Raw genomic sequence first — 20,174 nt, 5'->3', positions numbered from 1 at the left:
GTTAAATGAAATTCTCAGACAGAAGGAAAGCAATAGCATATAGAAGTATAGATCTACAGCAAGGAATGAAAAAAAATCAGATGTAATTAAAAGGTGGGCAAACATAAAAGATTATGTTTATTTTAAATCATTTTTAAAGATAATTGACTTTTTAAAGCAAAAATATTACCAACATATTTTAGGTCATAATATACTACTATGGAATGAAATTTGAAAGCAACACCAGAAAGATAATTATAAAAAATCCCCCAATATTTGAATGAAATAAAAAAAAAAAAACTCCTAAATGAATCATGGTTTGAAGGAAATAAAATTAAAGTAAAATATAAGATACTATTTTGAGCTTAATGAAAATATTAAAATACAATACAGCAAACACATTGGATACAACAAAAGCATAATAAATTTCTATATTAGTAAAGAAGAGACTGGTATTGTTGTCATAGTGATGATAGACACTCCCTGTTCTCTCCCCTTCAATCTACGACCAGTAAAACATGCATAACTTAACAAAGCTTCCTTGGCCTAACATACCAAGATGATGGAAAATTCCACACATCTGTTGCATCTAAAGGTGGGTGGACTGGAACATGCAGAAGAAGTGGAACCAGGGAAACAATGGAGGTGGTGACTATAATCCCCATATCCTAGTTGTGGAGGCTGAGCCCACAGCACCAGAGAGACTGTAAGCAGCAGGGATAGTTGTGTTGTGTAGTTGTGTAGCTCTGGCCTCCCAACTGTAGTGGTACCCGTGGCCACAGAGAACTGAGCAACAGTGACAACCAGTCCTGTGACCCTGATTCTCCCAGCCATAAAGTTGCCTGTGGCTCTGACTCCCTGCCTAACAATGCTCCCCACCACTTGTCCCCTCCTCCTGCAGTGGCAGTTGATGCCTACAACCCAGGTGCAGCAGACATGCCTGTCATCTGGGTGCCCCGGCCAGTGATGCCATCAACAGCAGTGACACCAGCAACATCAAAGCACCAGCGAACCAGGAAGCACAAACAGAGACAACAAGGGCTGTAGGTGACATCTCTGGCAGAGGTGGTAGAGGGTGGAAATTGCCAATTCTTAAATATAGCCAGAGACATTTCAAGTGTGAGAAAGTAAACACTAGAGATGTGTCACCTACTGAAAATAAAAAAAAAGTCCCTAATTACCAACGTTTTGAATTGGTAGAATCAAGGAAGCAAAAACAAAGCAAAACTTTACCTACGGAATAAAGGTGTTAGCTACTGGCAGAGGAATAACTCATGCAAAACCATGATAACACAGTATCTCACACGCAGACCTACAAGACAATTATCCAGAAACTTAAAGTTATGGAATATTGCAATCTAACTAATAAAGAATTCAAAATAGCTATTATGAAAAAACTCAAAGAGCTACAAGAAAACTCAAATGGCAGTTCAATGAGCTCAGGAATAAAATTAATTAACTGGGGGAATACTTTACCAAAGAGAGTGAAACTGTAAAAAGGAATCAAACAAATTCTGGAGCTTGAGAACTCAATACATGAGATAAGAACTCATTAGAAAGCACTGGCAATAGAGAAGACTAGTGGAAGAGAGAATTAGCAAGGTCAAAGATAGAAATCTAGAAATGGTACAAGTAGAAGAGGAGACAGAACTAAGATCTTTAAAAAATAAACTAATTCTATGAGAAATATCTGACTCCATTAGAAATGACAACATAAGAATAATGGGTATCCCAGAAGAAGAGAGGTAGAAGGGAACCAGAGAGTTTATTTAAAGAAATAATAGCTGAGAACTTTCTAAACCTGGGGAAGGAACTGAATATACAGACCCATGAAGCTAAGAGCACACCTAATTATCTCAATGCAGAAAGACCTTTTCAAAGACTAATTATATTAAAATTGTCAAAAGTCAATTACAAAGAGAATTAAAGGCAGCCAGTGGGGGGAAAAATGGTAACCTACAGCAGACACCCCCCACACACACAATTAGGCTATGAGTAGATTTCTCAGCAGATCCTCTACAGTCTGAGAGAGAGTGGACTGACAGAGTCAAAATACTGAAAGATATGCTATACAGCAAAGTTATCATTCAGATATGATGGAGAAATGAAGAATTTCCAGACAGAGAAAAACTGGGCGAGTTCATCACAATAGGCCTGCCTTATAACAAATGTTGAAGGAGTTCTGCTCGAAACAAAAAGGTAAAAGTACACAAAACTCTGAGTAAGATGATAAATAGACAGACAGAATAAGTAAATTTCAACTCTATATGTGTTGTGAAACACTTAAGTATAGCATTAAGGTAAAAGGAGGGAAAGCAGTAAAAATAGCTATAGTGACCCAAATTAGTAATGAACTCACAATTTAAAAAGTTATAATTTAAGACAACCAAACATAAAAGAGGATAGGGAAAGGAACAGAACCCATATAGGCAAATGAAGATAAGATGCTATTGGCAAAAAAAAGAACTATTTTCTCTATAGGATGTTTTATATAAAACTCATGAATCACAAAAACATAAATTTAAAACAAGGACACAAAACATAAAAAGAGGAAACTGAGAAAAACAGAAAAGCCACAAAACTAAAATGGACAGAAGCAAAAAGAAAAATAAACAATGGCCATATAAAGCAACCAGAAAACAAAAAGATAAAACAGCAGTACTGAATCCTCATTTACCAATAATCACCCTAAGTATAAATAGATTGGATTCACCAATCAAAAGACATAGAGTGGCTGGATTGATTAAAAAGCAAGACCTAAATATATATTGCCCAGGAGACCCATTTCAGCTCTAAAGACAAACATGGGGTGAAGTGAACGGATGGAAAATGATACTCCAAGCGAATGGCAGCCCCCCCTGAAAAGTGAACATAGCCATATTCATAACAGACAAAATAGACCTCAAACCAAAAAAAGTAACAAGAGACAAAGATAAATATTTTTTAATGACAAAGCTGGGAATCCATCAAGAAAACATAACGGTTATTAATATGTATGCACCTAACATAAGAGCACCAAAATATATAAAACTATTATGAGTAGACCTAAAGAGAGAACTTGACAGCAATATAAAAATAGTAGGGGATTTTAACAACCCACTTCCATCAATGGATTGATTATCCTGACAGAAAGCTAAAAAGGAAACCGTGGCATTAAAAAGAACATTAAATGCGATGGACTTAATAGACTAATATAGAACATTTCACCCAAATGCAGCAGAATACATGTTTTTCTCAAATGCACATGGAACATTCTCTTATGTTGAGATGCATAATGTCTCTATAAATATAAGACTGAAATCATATCAAGCACCTTTTCTGATCACAATGTTACTAGAAAACAACTGCAAGAAGAAAGCTGGACAAAACACAAATATTTGGATAGTAAACAACACAATACTGAACAACTATTGGATCAATGAAGAAATCAAGGGAGAAATTTAAAAATACCGGAAAACAAATGGAAATGAAAATGTGACATACTCAAATCTGTGGGATGGAGCAAAAGCAGCAATAAGAGTGAAGTTTATAGCAATACAGGCACAAGGAATAAGAAAATTCTCAAATAAACAATCTAAACTTACTTTTAAAGGAACTAGAAAAAGAAGAACAAGCAAGACCCAAAGTCAGTAGAAAATAATAAATATCAGAGAAAAATAAGTAAAATAGAGGCTGAAAATAAATCAGTTCAATGAAACTAAAGAACTAGTTCCTTTAAAAGATAAACAAAATTGACAAACCTAAGGAAAAATGAGAAGGCTCAAATAAATGAAATCAAAAATGAAAGAGGAGATGTTACAAAAATATACCACAGAAATACAAAGGATTATGAGAATATTATGAACAGCTGTATGCCAACAAATTAGAACCTACAATAAATGAATAGGTTTTTAGAATCATACAACTTTCCAAGACTGATCATAAAGAAACAGAAAATCTGAACAGACTGACCACTAGTAAGGAGATTGAAACAGTAATCAAAAACCTCCCCAAAAAACAAAAGTCAGATGGATGGATCTGATGGTTTCACAGGTGAAGTCTACCAAACATTTAAGGAAGATTTAATACCTATCCTTCTCAAACTCTTCCAAAAAATAGAAAAGGGCATGCTTCCTAAGTTATGTTATGAGGCCAACATTACCCTGATACCAAAGGACAAGGATAACACAGAAGAAAATAAAATTATGGCTAATATCTCTGATAAATATAGATGCATTCTCAGGAAAATATTAACAAAATCAATGTAACAATACATTAAAAGAATCATACACCATGATAAAGTGGAATTCATTCCAGGGATGCAAGGATGGTTCAACATCAATATGTTGACCAACATTATACACAACATTAACAAATGAAGGAAAAAAAATCATATGATTATTTCAATAAATAAATGAAAAGCATTTGAAAAGATTTAACACCCATTTGTGATTTAAAAACTCTCCATAAAATTGATATAGAAGGAAAGTACCTCAACATAATAAAGACTGTATATGACAAACCCACAACAGAAATTATTCTCAATAATGAAAAACTGAAACCTAACCCTCTAAGATCAGGAACAAGACAAAGATACCCACTCTCATCCCTCTTCCTCATCATAGTTTTGGAAGGCCTATCTAGAGCAATTAAGCAAGACACAGAGATAAAAGGCAAATTGGATAGGAAGAAGTAAAACTGTCACTATTTGCATGTGAGATAATTTTATACATAGAAAACTTTAAATATTTCACAAAAAACTGTTAGAAATAATAAACAAATACAATAAAGTACTGGGTACCAAATCAATTTCAAAAATAGGTTGCATTTCTATATCTAACAATGAACTAGCAGAATGAGAAATTAAGAAAACAATCCCATTTACAAATGCAATACAAAGCATAGAATACCTAGGAGCAAATTTAAACAAGGAGAAGAAAAACTTGTACACTGAAAACTATGAGATATTGTTGAAAGAAATTGAAGAAGACGCAAAAAATATGGAAAGATATCTCATACACATGTATTGAAAGAACTAACATTGTTAAAATGTCCATTTTACATAAAGCAATCTGCAGATTCAGTGCAATTCCTATCAAAATATCAAGGATATTTTTTGAAGAAATTGAACAAAAAAATCCTAAACTTTTTTGAACCACAAAAGACCTTGGAAAGTCAAAGCAAACTTGAGAAAAAAAGCTCAAAACTAGAGATTTTACACTCCCTGACTTCAAATTATACTACAAAACCATGGTAATCAAAGCAGCATAGTACTAACAGAGAAACAGACCCACAGATCAAGGGGACAGAATTGAGAGTTCAGAAATAAAGCCACAAGTATATGGACAATTAATTTATGATAAAGGAGTAAAGAGCATACAAAGATATAGTCTCTTCAATAAATTGTATTGGAAAAACTGGACAGCCACTTGCAAAAGAATAGAACTAGACCATTTATCTTACACAAAAATTAAGCAAAATGAATTAAAGACTTGAAGGTAAGACCTGAAAGCATAAAACACCTAGAAGAAAACACAGGTAGTGTGTTTTTTGACATTGGTCTTATTTCTGGTTATGTCTCTTCTGGCAAGGGAAACAAAAGAAAAAATAAACAAGTGGGACTACATCAAACTAAAATGCTTCTGCATGGCAAAGGAAATCATCAACAAAAAAGACAACCTACCAAATGGGAAAATATATTTGCAAATCATATAGGCATTGAGATGTTAATATTCAAAATACATGAAGAATTTATTCAACTCAACAACCAAAAGATAACCCAATTTAGGAAATGAGCAGAGGAGCTGAATAACATTTTTCCAAAGAAGACATACAGATGGCGCACATGAAAATATGTTCGTTGCCACCAATTATAAAGGAAATGCAAATCAAAAACCAAAATGAAATATCATCTCACCCCATAGGATGGTTATTATCAGAAAGGCAAAAAATAACTAGTGTTGGAGAAGATGTGGAGAAAGGGAACCCTTGTATCTTTTTGTGGGGATATAAATTGGTGTAATCACTATGGAAAGAGTATGAAGAGTCCTGAAAAAATTAAGACTAGAACAACCACATATTCCAACTATTTTACTTCTGGGTATTTATCCAAAGAATACAAAAACACTAATTTGAATAGATATATGGACCCTTATGACCATCGCAGCATTATTTACAACAGACAAGATATGGAGAAACCTAAGTGTCCACTGACAGGTAAATGAATAAAGATGTGGCATATGCATACTATGGAAAACTACTCAGCTATTTAAAAAGATGAAATCTTGCCATTTGTGACAACATGGACGGACCTTGAGGGTATTATGCCAAGGGAAATATATAAGATGGAGAAAGACAACTACTGTATAATTTCACTCATATGTGGGGGAAAATACAAAAATACCAAACACATAGATATAGATAACAGATTATTGGTTACCAGAGGTGAAGGGAGCTGGGGGGAGGGCAGAATGAGTAAAGGGAATCAACAGTATGGTGATGAATGGAAACTAAACTTTTGGTGGTAATCACACTGTACTGTATACAGAAGTAGAAATATAGTTGTACACATGAAACAAATAATTTTATAAACCAAAAAAAATATAGAAAAGAATAAATGTCTTACATCACTGAACTCAGCTTCTAATTTAAGTAGTTGGGAAAATAAAGTACAAGTGAAATAAAAAACAAGCAGAAAATAAAAGAATAATAAAGATAATTTCAGAAACCAATACAATTGGCTTCTGGAAAGACAAAAACAACAAAAGAAAATTAATGACACGCCTCTTTCCTTGAAAAAAATCAATAAACCTAGTAAACTTCCAGCCAGACTGATTAGGATACAAAAAGGTGAACGCTGGGACTTCCCTGGTGGTCTAGTGGTTAAGACTACTTGCTCCATGGGCTTCCCTAGTGGCACAGTGGTTCAGAATCTGCCTGCCAATGCAGGGCACATGGGTTCGAGCCCTGGTCTGGGAAGATCCCACATGCTGCAGAGCAACTGGGCCCGTAAGCCACAATTACTGAGCCTGCGCGTCTGGAGCCTGTGCTCCACAACAACAGAGTCCACGATAGTGAGAGGCCTGCGCACCGTGATGAAGAGTGGTCCCCGTTTGCCACAACTAGAGAAAGCCCATGCACAGAAACGAAGACCCAACACAGCCATATATAAAGAAATAAATACATTAAAAAAAAAAAAAAAAGACTACTTGCTCCCAATGCAGGGGGCCTCAGTTCCATCCGTGATCAGGGAACTAGATCCTGCATGCTGCAACTAAAAAATGCTGCATGTCACAACTAAAAGATCCTGCGTGCTGCAACTGTAAAGATCCTGCATGCAGCAAGTAAGACCCGGCACAGCCAAATAAATAAATACTAAAAAAAATTTAAAAAGCAAAAAGATGAAGGCACAAATTAGCAGTATTAAAAATGAAATTAGCAATATCACTACACACACTAGAGACATTAAAAAGATAACAAGAGACTGTTATGAATAACTTTTATCCAGTCTTAACATAATTGAAATATACAAATTTTTGAAAAAAATAAACTATCAATTTTACATAAGAAGGATTATATAACATTTAATACTCTATATATATTAAAGAAATTGAATGTATGCTTAGAAACATTACCACAAATAAGACCTCAGTGCCAGATTTAATTCTATACATATTCTCTCAGATACCTATTCCTCCCGAAAATTGAAGAGGGATAATAAGTTGGCAGGAACACAAACCAACTAATTCTATGAAGCCAGTATTATCTCAGTTAAAAAGTAAAAAGAAAAAGGCACTATACAAGAAAACAATAGACATATATCTCATGAAGAAAAATATTAAAATAATCTTATTTAAAAGTTAACAACTTGAATCCAACAACATATAAAAATAATGGTACATCATGAGCAATCAGGGTTTATCCCAGGAGCAGTTAATTTAACATTCTAATTGATCCATGTAATTCAACACATTAACAGACTCTCAAGAGAAAACAATATGATAATGTCAAGAGATACAGAAAACTACTTGACATTTTTGAGAAAAATAATTCTCAGCAAACTTCTTCAAACTGATAAAAGTCTTTTATGAAGAGTGTACAATTAACAGCCTTCTTAACAGTGAAAGTTATTTTTATCAATGATTGAGACAAGGCAATAATGTTCTTGCCTATCACTCCTAGTTAACATTTTACTAGATACAGGTATACCTTGGGTTCAATTCTAGACCATTGTAATAAAACAAATTTCACAATAAATGAGATCCAGGATTTTTTTTGTTTTTTGGTTTCCTAGTGCATATAAAAGTTATGCCTATACTAGACTGTGGTCTTTTAAATGTCAGTAGCATTATGTCTAAAACACAATGTACAAATCTTAATTTTTAAAATACTATATTGCTACAGAATGTTGGGCTTCCCTGGTGGCACAGTGGTTGAGAGTCCGCCTGCCAATGCAGGGGACACGGGTTCGTGCCCCGGTCTGGGAAGATCCCACATGCCGCAGAGCAGCTGGACCCGTGAGCCATGGCCGCTGAGCCTGCACGTCCGGAGCCTGTGCTCCACAATGGGAGAGGCCACAACAGTGAGAGGACCGCGTACTAAAAAAAAAAAAAAATGTTAATCATCATCCGAGCCTTCAGTGAGTAGTAATCTTTTTTGCTAGTGGAGGTTTTGAAATATTGCAAGAATTACCAAAATGGACACAGAGACACTCGGTGAGCAAATGCTATTGGAAAAATGACACTAATTGACTTGCTGTACACAGTTCTGTCACAAAGCTTCAATTTGTTAAATATGCAATATCTGTGAAATGCAACAAAGAGAAGTTCAATAAAACATTCTATGTATATATTTTAAACAATGAAATAAATAATAAAAAATGATAAAAAAAAGCATAGCAGTTGGAAAGAAATAAAACTTTTTAATCACAGATGAAATAACTATGTATAAAATTTTAATGAATAAGCAGAAGTAATTATGAGCACTCATCAGCTAAGTTAGCAATATTGCAAGATATGAGGTCAATAGCCAAAAAAACAAATGTGTTTCTAAATTCTAGTAACAAACAATCAGAAATTAAAATTAAAACATTTACAATAATAACAAATATGGGAAACACTTAAGAATAAATTTACAAAATATTTGTCAAACCTGAACTCTAAAAACTATAAAACACTAACAAAAGAAAATATAATTAAATGGAAAAATACACAATGTCTATGGATAGAAAAAGTCAATATTGTTAAGATGTCAATTTTCCTGAAATTGATCTACAGATATAATCCAATAACAGTAAAAATCTCATTATGTTTTTTCTAGAAACTGATAAAATGTCTCAATAATGTATATGGAAAAATGACTGAACCTAGAATAGTCAAAATAAACTTGATTGTTTTTTTGGGTTTTTTTTGTCTGTGTTGGGTTTTCATTGCTGTGCACGGGCTTTCTCTAGTTGTGGGAAGTGGGGGCTATTCTTTGTTGCAGTGCACAGGTTTCTAATTTCAGTGGCTTCTCTTGTTGCAGAGCACGGGCTCTAGGTGCATGGGCTTCAGGAGTTGTGGCACATGGGCTCAGTAGTTGTGGCCTGGGGACTCTGGATGGCAGGCTCAGTGGTTGTGGCACACAGGCTTAGTTGATCTGAAGCATGCGAGATATTCCCAGACCAGGGCTTGAACCTGTGTCCTCTGCATTGGCAGGCGGATTCTTAACCACTGTGCCACCAGGGAAGTCACAGCCAAAACAAACTTTAAAAAGATGAACAAAATTACAGTTCTCACAACACATATTTTCATCTTATTTATAAAACCATAGTTATCAGAAGAGAATGGCATTAGCTTTCTATCTATATGTCATCAATCTATCATCTATCTATCTATCTATCATCTATCTATCTCGTCTGTTTATCCAAAAATGGAACAGAATACATGGAGCTATATAATATGTACAAAAGACTGTGGACACTTTCCCCAAGGCAATTTGAAGCATCAATTTATTCTTTCAACAAAGCTGTAGGAACAGTTGACTATCTAAATAAAAAAGAAGTGAAATTCAACCCTTGATGTGACAGCATATACAAAAGTTAGCTTGAGATTGTTCACAGATTTGTATATAAGAAGTAAAGGTACAAGCTTCTAAAAGAGCACAAAAGAGAAAAGTTTAGTAAAGATCACTCAAAATGAATGAAACTCAAAACAATTATTTTGAGAAAAAGAAACCACAGTAAAAGAGCTTACATTCCATGGATCACTTTATTTAAAATTCTAGAGAAGTGAACTAATCTATTGAGACAGAAAGCATATCAGTAGTTGCCTTGGGATGATAGGAGATTGGAAGAGGAAACATTGATAATGCTATGAGGAAACTTGCGGGTGATGAATATGTTCATCATCCTGACTGTGGAAATGAATACTACAAATTACAATGTTCTTGCTATCCTACTTAAATATGATTAATTCTCTAATATTTTCTGCCCAAAGAAAAACTGACATAGCTGGCTTAAATATTTCCTTTTTACTCAATAATTCATCAATCAATTCTGTTGTAATGAATTTATTCTGGACACATGCACTACAAATTACTTTCTTCTATGTGAATAAAGTAGATGGTTCAGCACTTTTTCCAGTAAATTTGAACAATGTGTAAAATGAGTTTGCTTTTCTTTGTTGTTAACATAGACAAAAGGATATAATTTATTAGCGTAGTCCTTCATTTTTATGGCTTATCTTCTAATCTCACTCTCTCCCTAATTTTTGGACTAATTAAACATTTTAATCCAGCTTTCCTTGGTTTTTCCACACTTTAACTTCACTGTTTCTTTTTTAATGCTTTATTTTTATATATGGAGTCAGATTCTCTCTTGAGATATCTTGAATGGAACTGGGGTTCTTTTTCACCAATGAAGTGATATAAGGCATTTCTCCATTGCCAATCTTGAAAATGTCTCCTGATAAGTACAATTTAAATGTTGGCTATCCCTACCTTCAGGTAGAATTAACCACTGTGTTCAGATAATTAATAATTTAACACATATTTATTGCATAAATAGGTCCTTGCTGAGGACAAAATGTAAGATTGTTACTGTAACTATCATAAAAAATTTAATAGTATAGCACATTGTTACTTCAATATCTATCATGAAATTTGTAAAAATTCATAGCAAGTGTTTCTATAGGTTTGTTCTCCTATTAGATCTGAATGCAGACCTTGAGTGTATTAGTATACTAGGGCTGCCATAACAGAGTACCACACATTCAGTAGCTTAAAAAAAAAAAAAAAATAAGAAAAAAACAAATTTTTTATTGACTCACAGTTCTGGGGCTCAGAAGTCTAAAATCAAGGTGTTGGCAGAGCTCTCTGGAAACTGTAGGGGTCTTTCTTTGCCTTTTCCTAGCTTCTGGTGATTTGCTAGTGTCAGTTGAAAAAAAATGTACAACCTAAAATATGAGAATTATGTTTTATTTGGAGGACTTTCTGAGGATTTCAAGCCCAGGAGACAGCCTCTTTGCTCTAAGGGACTGGTCCGTCAAAGAAGTAAGGGAGGAGCCAGGATATATAGAAGTTTTGTCACAAAAAACAGGTAATCAGAATATCAAAAGATAACTGTTAATTAAAGAAAACCAGACTTCTAAAGTTAATGAATTTAGTGCTTTTCTACAATATGTATAGGAAGATGTAAAAGTATGGGCTCATTGAAATCATTCCTTTGATATGTACTTCAGCTATCTGGGGCTAGTATCCTGTGTTTTCCCATCCTGAGTCTCCTCAGGATGAACTGTTGGGGCTTCAGTGGCTGATGGCTTGATGGCAGGCATCCTGTTACCATCCTGATTTCCATCAGGGCCCACCATCAGAGGCGGCTGTAATGTGATGGCTTGATGGCTGCAACATCCTTTGTTTACTGACATAGCAGGCAACCTTTTCCATTCACATTAGCAATCTTTGGTGTTTCCTGGTTTCTAGGTGCACCAAACCAATTTTCCATCTTCACATGACATTCTCCTTCTGTCTTTTTACATCACCTTCCCTCTGTGTGTCGGTGCCCAAATTTTCCCTTTTAATAAGGAAACTAGTTATGTTGGGTTAGGATCCACCATAATGACCTCATCTTAACTTGGCTAAGTCTGAAAAACCCTATATCCTGAGGTATTGGGATTATAACTACAACATATATTCTTTTAGGGAAAAAAATTCACTCCATAATTGTTACCCACCCAGCTTCTTGGACACTTTAATAAACAGAAATTGATGAGGTCACATGAGAAATTCAGGCAAGGCTTTGGGGGACTTGCAGTGCAGCATGAGGGAGTGAGAACAAGTAACAGATGGCCTTGCTTGCTCCCCAAGGGGAAGCGAGCTGGTTCCTTAAACAGGGTGAGAGTGGGGGTGGATCAGTGGGTCAGGATGAAGGAGTGGCTTAGGTGGTCTGCCCAGTCCCTTGGTGGTGCTGTGTGCAAGGATTATGCATGATACCCTGTTTTGCTGCTAGCACCTCAGAAGTGGCAATTGGGTTTTGGCTTTTTTGCATCTTATTGTTCATACTTTGCCCCAACTGTGCATGCATGCAGTTATTGTTAGTTCCTTATAGTTGTTTTGTATTCTGTTGTTTGAGATGTTTGTCCAGGTGCAAGCATGCCAGTAAAGGGTCCCAGGTCCTAGGTCCTAGCCTATCTCATAACAATGAGCATTATTTGTTTTGGGATTCCATTTCCTAAAAAAGTGACTGGTATATAATATATGCATAATTGTTTATTATTTGGATAAATTAGAGAATGACTATAAATTCAAAGTGAGGTTCTAGATATAAATTTATTTTAACTATAAATATAATCAATTAATCTAAAGTTTACATAAATATAAAAATGTAAAAGTTAATTCCTCTTCCAAATTATTCAAACCCATGTCTGTCTACTCTGTATTCTTTTATGGAGATGTCTAAATAAATTCATAGATATGGATCTAAGTGTAATAAAATCATAGCTTCATATGGCAAAGTATTTTCTGTCAGCAAAATATTTAACATTACATTTTTGAAGCTGCCATAGACTCATCATCCTAACATCAGATAATTCTTTATTTTATATCTTTCTTACTTTTGCACAACACATTTAAATACATTTTATCTTAGAGCTGACTCTCTTAGTTGTTGAATTGATTACATTTCCCATGGATATGCTCCAATAAAGTTCTGATAAAAAAAGAAAAGTAGAACTTCCTGAAAATCTCTCTTGTCCTTAAATATGTCTTATAGTTGTGAAAAACTAATGGAAGATCTAGTCCCTGATTTTTAAAACTTCACTCCCTTAACAATCGTTGTGACTCTGTGAAAGCAAGGTGAAATATAGAACTGAGGTGCTTCCTGTCAAAATTCATCAGCATGTTTAAGAAACCTGAGTAACATATTTAATATATAAATCTAATATGCTTTCAACAGTTCCTTCCTAAGAGATTCTTCTCGTTTTTTTTCCACCTTTGTTTTATATTCTTCTTTCTTTGACTGCATAATTTTTCTCACTTATACCATTATGCCAAACACTAAATGATACTACAGAATCATCAGGTTCCTACATAGTAGAATATGGGGAGTATAATCTATTTAATCTTCAGAAAAAATAGGTATGTGTTACAAATTCACTCATAGAATTATATGACTCTGTGCAAGGCAGATCAGAAACAAATATTAAAAAAGCAGCTTTTTAAAACTTGCTTAGCTCATGATCTTTTGAAAAAATAAAAAAGATGATTCCTGGAATCTGGGACAAGTAGATTATAAGCACAAGTGTCATGTACATACTTAAGAAGTTTCTCAGCAACATCAATTACCTGTCTTAATCAATTACTTGAATAAATGAAACAGTTTATAGTACAATCAGCAACCAGCTTTATATTGCTTTTAGAAGGGCTATTGCAAAAAATTACTGATTATTAGCAAAATGTCTGTGCAGTAAGTATTTAGGCTTATGCACAGATAAGTAAATTTGTATATTAAAGTGAAATTGTTTGTTACTAAGTGCCTCCTCCTCTATTTCTTCTACTCAGTGAAGCAAGGACTGGATCCAGTAATCCTGCTTTGCCTCATATAAGATCTTATTATTAATCAGTGTTGCCTCAGATAAAGTATTTTTCAAGGTATCCATACTCACATTTCCAATTGGGTAAAATACTGACAATCATTTGAATGCAAGATGTTGAGGGGCGTATTTTTTATTTTAATTAGTGTTTTCATTTTCTTTGACTAAATATCCAGGAATGGAATTTCTGGACCATGTGGTAGTTCTATCTTTAATTTTTGGAGGGATTTCCATATTGTTTATTGCAGTATTGTTTACAATAGCCAAGATATGGAAGCAACCTAAGTGTTTCAATTGAGAGATGAATGGATAAAGAAGTGTGGTATATATGGAACATCACTCAGCCATCAAAAGAATAAAGTCTTGCCATTTCTTACAACTTGGATAGGCCTGGAGGGTATTATGCTTAATGAAATAAATCAGACAAATACTGTATGATTTCACTTATATGTGGAATCTAAAACCAAAACAAATGAATGAATATACCAAAACAGAAACAAACTCACAGAAAACAAACTAGTGGTTGTCAGAGGGTAAGGGAGTAGGAGGATGGGCAAAATAGGTGAATGAGATTAAGGTACATACTATCGGCTATAAAATGTCACAGGGAAGTAATGTACAGTACAGGGGATATAGTCAATAATATAACATTATTGGTGTGTAATCTATAAAAATATTGAATCACTATATTGTACACCTGAAACTAACATAATATTGTAAGTCAACTAAAACTGGAGGATGGATTAAGTCATGGAGTTTTAATGTTTATTTGATATATTATAATATATATTTAAGTGTCTTTATTATTTAATTTAAATTTTTTGCTAAATTGGCTAATGATGCCCTGATTTCAGTGGTTTAAAATAGCATTGGCTTATTTCTCATTCATGCTATATACCCAACTCAGGTGACCAGGAGGAATATACTCACCTTAGTTATGCACAAACAATGTTTCTTCCCAATTAGCCATTCTGTTTGAAGAGCCCATTCTCCTGAATTGTCCACAGGATGACCACTAGTGAAATGCTTCAGCCTGGAAGTAACACTCATCATGTCAAATCACATGCATTTTCTTGTTATCTGTAGTCAACTGAAATGTGTCTGCTGGCAGAAAGACAAGACCTTACTATGGTGTCTTCATTCCTAGTAGCAAGGCTTTTCCCAGGGCCCTCGTTTGTGTACCTTCTCCCTCAGTATACACAGCCTCTAGAGTAATTCCTGAGCCCAAGAATTCCTTGATAAATTTCTTGTTAATTTGAGAACATAGGTGTTTCCAACCCATTTTATGATACCCTATAATTCTATAAACATGTGCCATAGTATGGAGTAGGTTTTGCTCTCTCTTGGAATATTAACCATGGCCCAAATAGAGCACTTATGCCTGGCTTGTGCTGTGGAATGATATAAGTTGGAAAAGAGTATGTGCCCTGAAACTCCTTTACTTGTACATATTTTTCCCAAATAAACTTGATTTATATTTGCTCCATCAGGAAGTAGTAATGTGTGTTCAAAACTCCTATGCATGACATCCTTAGATGTGAAACTTAGACCTTTTATCTGTATGTATCCACTCACACATATATGCACAAATTATAATAATTCCAAAATGTTGAAGGTTTTCAAAGTTCTCCTAATTTTAAATGTTTGGGTTAGAGTCATAGTAAAGAGCATGGCTTTTTACTATCTTGCTCATCTTTGCTTGTTACACTCCCAATGTTATTTCACCCACACACATAAATCATACAGAGTGCATATATAATTTCCATTATATTAAGAGCAATTCTACCCTTACTTGGATATCTTGGTAACAATGGATCTCAAGCCCTGGAAGGCTTATGTTCTAATCCCAAAAATTTATGAAAGAATTTCCCAACGAAACAACATTTTCTCTGATAAATTCTGTTGATGAGTTAAAATATTTTACCCATCTTGTTATATTAAATCAATGAAATAAAACTTGTAAACTGAAATGTTTCATAGAAATTCTACATGTATTCAATAAGAAAGACAAGGGTGGGCTTCCCTGGTGGCACAGTGGTTGAGAGTCCGCCTGCCGATGCAGGGCACATGGGTTCGTGCCCCGGTCTGGGAAGATCCATGAGCCATAGCCACTGAGCCTGCACATCCGGAGCCTGTGCTCTGCAACGGGAGAGACCACAACAGTGAGAGGCCCGCGAACCGCAAGAAAAGAAAAAAAAAGAAAGACAAGGGTATTTTAGAGTTTATTTTTTAGCTATCACTGAGATAAAGGACATAATAAATTCGTGAATATTAATTTTAAGATGTTTAACCTATATTTACTATGGATGTGCAGTGGTCAGTGTAGCCAACTTTTTAAAAAATTACTAAATTTAAGAATTTGAACTTTAATATTATATAAAATTATCATTATGCTCTTTGATAAATGTCAGAGCCTCTACGAAAGAACTACAGATCCCTTCTTCATGTCACTAATAAAAATAATATCAAGGTAACTTAAAGATGGCATTGACCTAATTCACAGTATCTTCTGAATTTGTTGTTTTTAAAAAGCCATTATTTGTATAAGTTACTCATAAATGAAAAAGTGAATAGTGGAATAGCTAGTCATAAAAGAGCTTTGATTAGTAACTAAAGAGTTACAGTAAAAGGTGTCAAGCTAATATATGTTTACTAAAATATAATAACTTAGACTTATGCAGTTCATCTCTTCTCTGACTTCTCTTATTTTTGCACATTAGAAAATAAGCTGACTATAGACTATGTCTATATAAACTTATCAAATACTTTGAATAAAATGATTTGTCAACTTAATAATCAACGAATTTAATCAAATATGCTTTAATAAATTCTTATGAAGCTTAACTACACTGGCAAAACTGGTTGGTTATTTAGTGTTAAATTATGTAGGCAATTTCCTACAATAATGGATTTTATATGTGACCTAAGAAAGTTTTTGCTTAATTCTCTAGTTAAAGATTCCAAGGTAATATAAATTAAAATTTTAGGTGTTTCAAGGCAGTTATAATTCAATTTTGGTATCAAATACAGACGGTGATATAATAATTGTCGCTAACATTTTACAGCAGGAGAGCACAGGGACACAGTGACATTGAAATTGTTTTAATCTTTTTACATAATTGTTTTAGAAGTGTTATATTTAAATTAACTATATTATAAATTATTTTCTACTAAAATTGTGTATTCCTCTGATTTTATATGTACTTTCTTAATTTGCTTCCATAAAATTATTTTACAATATCAAAATTAATCTTCTTGACCCTATATTTTTCTGGAAAATTAAGCTTATTTTGATTCACATCCATGATAATTTTCATTCTCAATTTCCCTTTGCACCTCCAATTTCCTGATATTTTATGTAAACTAAGGGCATATGTAAAACTTCCAATATTTTATCAAATCCACTAGATTTATACAAATAACATACTAATAACTAGTTTTAGACTACCTCACTACCTTCAAAAATAATCAAAAAGGAAGTAGCAGGCAAAAGACTCAGAATAGTTATCTCAATATTGAACAAAAACAAGTTGGAGAACTGACATGGTGGTATCTGATATCAAGACTTAGTATAAAGCTACAGCAACCAAGACTGTGTGGTATTGGTGAAAGAACAGACAAGTAGATCAATGGTACAGAATAGGGAACCCAGAAATAGACCCACATATAGTCAACTTTTCACTAATGAGCAAAGGCAAAACAATGGAGCAAGCTCTTTTCAACAAATGGTGCTGGAACAACTGGACATCTACTGGACATTCATTTTGAAAAAAAAAAGAATCTGTACACAGATATCCATCACAAAAAATAATTCAAAATGGATCATAGACCTAAATGTAAAACATCAAACTGTAATATTTCCAGGAGGTAACAAGAAGACCTAGAATACTTTCGGCCTGGTGATGATATTTTAGATATATCACCAAAGGCATGATTCATGAAATAAGTACTGTAATTGATACTGGGTTTCATTAAAATTAAAAACTTCTGCTCTGTGAAAGACAATTTCAAGAGAATGAGAAGACAAGCAACAGACAGAGAAAATATTTGCAAAAGACATCTGATAAAGAACTGCTAACAAAATATGCAAAGAACTCTTAAAACTCAACAATAAGAAAACAAACAACCCAATTAAAAATGTCAAAGACCTTAACAGACACCTTATCAAAGAAGATATACAAATGACAAATAAGTGTTTGAAAAGATGCTCCACATCATATTTCATCAGGGCAAAGCAATTTAAAAACAACAGTGTTAACTCCACTACATACCTATTAGAATGGGCAAAATCTATAACACCGACAACACCAGATGCTGGTGAGGATTTTAGGCAGCAGGAACTCTTATTCGTTGCTAATGGGAATACAAGATGGTACAGTCACTTTGAAAGGATTTTTTTGTTTGTTTCTTACAGAAACTAAGCATAATCTTACCATAGATTCAGTTATGTTCCTTGATATTTACTCAATTTATGTTCAGCTCAGAACTTGCACATGAATGCTTTATTTATAACTGCCAAAACTTGGAAGTAACCAAGATGTCCTTTAGTACGAGAATGGATAAACTATGGTACCTCAAGAGAATGGAATATTCAGCAATAGAAATGAGCTGTCATGCCATGTGTTTCTTTTTTCATGAAGAAAACTTAAATGCAAATTACTAAGTGAAAGAAAGTAGTCTGACAAGGCTACATGTCATCTGATTCCAACTATATGACATTCTGGAAAAGGCAAAACTATGGAATCAGTGAAAAGATCAGTGATTGCCAGGGGTAGAGAAGGGGAGGGATAAATAGAGCACAGACTTTTAGGGCAGTGAAACTTCTCTATATGATACTATAGTGATTGATACATGTCATTATACATTTTTCCAAACCGATAGAATGTACAACAGCAAGAGTGAACCATACTATAAACTATGGCCTTTGGGTGATAGTGATGTGTCAGTGAAAGTTCATCAGTTGTTACAAATGTATCAATTATGTAGGACACATGGATAATGTACCAGCAGGGAGTATATGGGAAATCTCTGTACTTTGTCCTCAATCTTGCTAAGAACTTTACTCTAAAATTCTCTTAATCAACAGAAAATGTATATAATTACATGGAATAAAGTGTTCAAAATGAATAGTAGTAGTGGCTAAAATGATACCACAATATTTTTTCTAGCTAATGTAATACATTTCTTTTTCCTTATAGAAAGGCAGACGAGGTTAATCTAGTATTCCAGACTCAAAGAGTTAGAAGGTAGCACTCATGATTCAGAAGGATGGAAATAAACTATGAGTTAAGTTAGGAGATGAAATCCTGTCACAATAGTTTCAATGGCAGTATGTGAAAGTGATAGAAAGCTTCATTCATGGAAAAAACAGAACTAAAAAAGTTAGCCTTGTATATTTCCCATTTTTAATGAGAAAACACATGAATGAAAGACAAATAAATATTATTTGGTACAAAATCATTCTCTCACTAAAAAGGATTACAAAATCCAAATATCAAGCAACAATTTTTGTTCTATTTTCATGGTCTCACAAATGTTACCAAATAATTTTTATCCTAATTACAAAGTCTTTCAGATATTACCCATCTCGAAAAATATTAATTAAGCCATGAACCCTTGGAGACTGCTATGTAGCAAAAGGCTGTGGGGTTTTTTTCCCTCAATATGTGGTTATAGTGTAAAATATAACTGTGAAAATGACATTATTGGCCGCTATAGTTATCCTCTCAATGACTTGAGCAGCATGTCAAGTTTACTTGGTTTATAATTATTTTTATCACTTTATGAGGCAGGCACAACCTGAGAGAAACATTTAGCAGTTGATTTCTACTAAATTCACCATTGCTCATAATAGGAGCTCAGCACTTGAATTTGTCAAATTGATTGAAATACTCAGGGAGATACTGTAACACTGGCAATACTGATTAATACCCTAGTCCAAAGCAGAAGGTTTTTTCTTTTTTTTTTGCTTTTATTAGTATTCTAGATGGTCTTATATCTAACAGTACTATAAAGTAAAGTGAAACACATTTTCCAAATATTCCTGAAGAAATACATCTATACTAGAAATTAAAATCCTACTGATAATTAAAAGGCATCGTTATTTTATGTAAAATTTAAAAAGAAACGTATGAAAATCATAACTATTTT

The sequence above is a fragment of the Phocoena sinus genome, chromosome 18 (genome assembly GCF_008692025.1).
Source record: "Phocoena sinus isolate mPhoSin1 chromosome 18, mPhoSin1.pri, whole genome shotgun sequence".
Classification (NCBI taxonomy): domain Eukaryota; kingdom Metazoa; phylum Chordata; class Mammalia; order Artiodactyla; family Phocoenidae; genus Phocoena; species Phocoena sinus.
Note: the sequence above shows the minus strand (reverse complement) of the source record.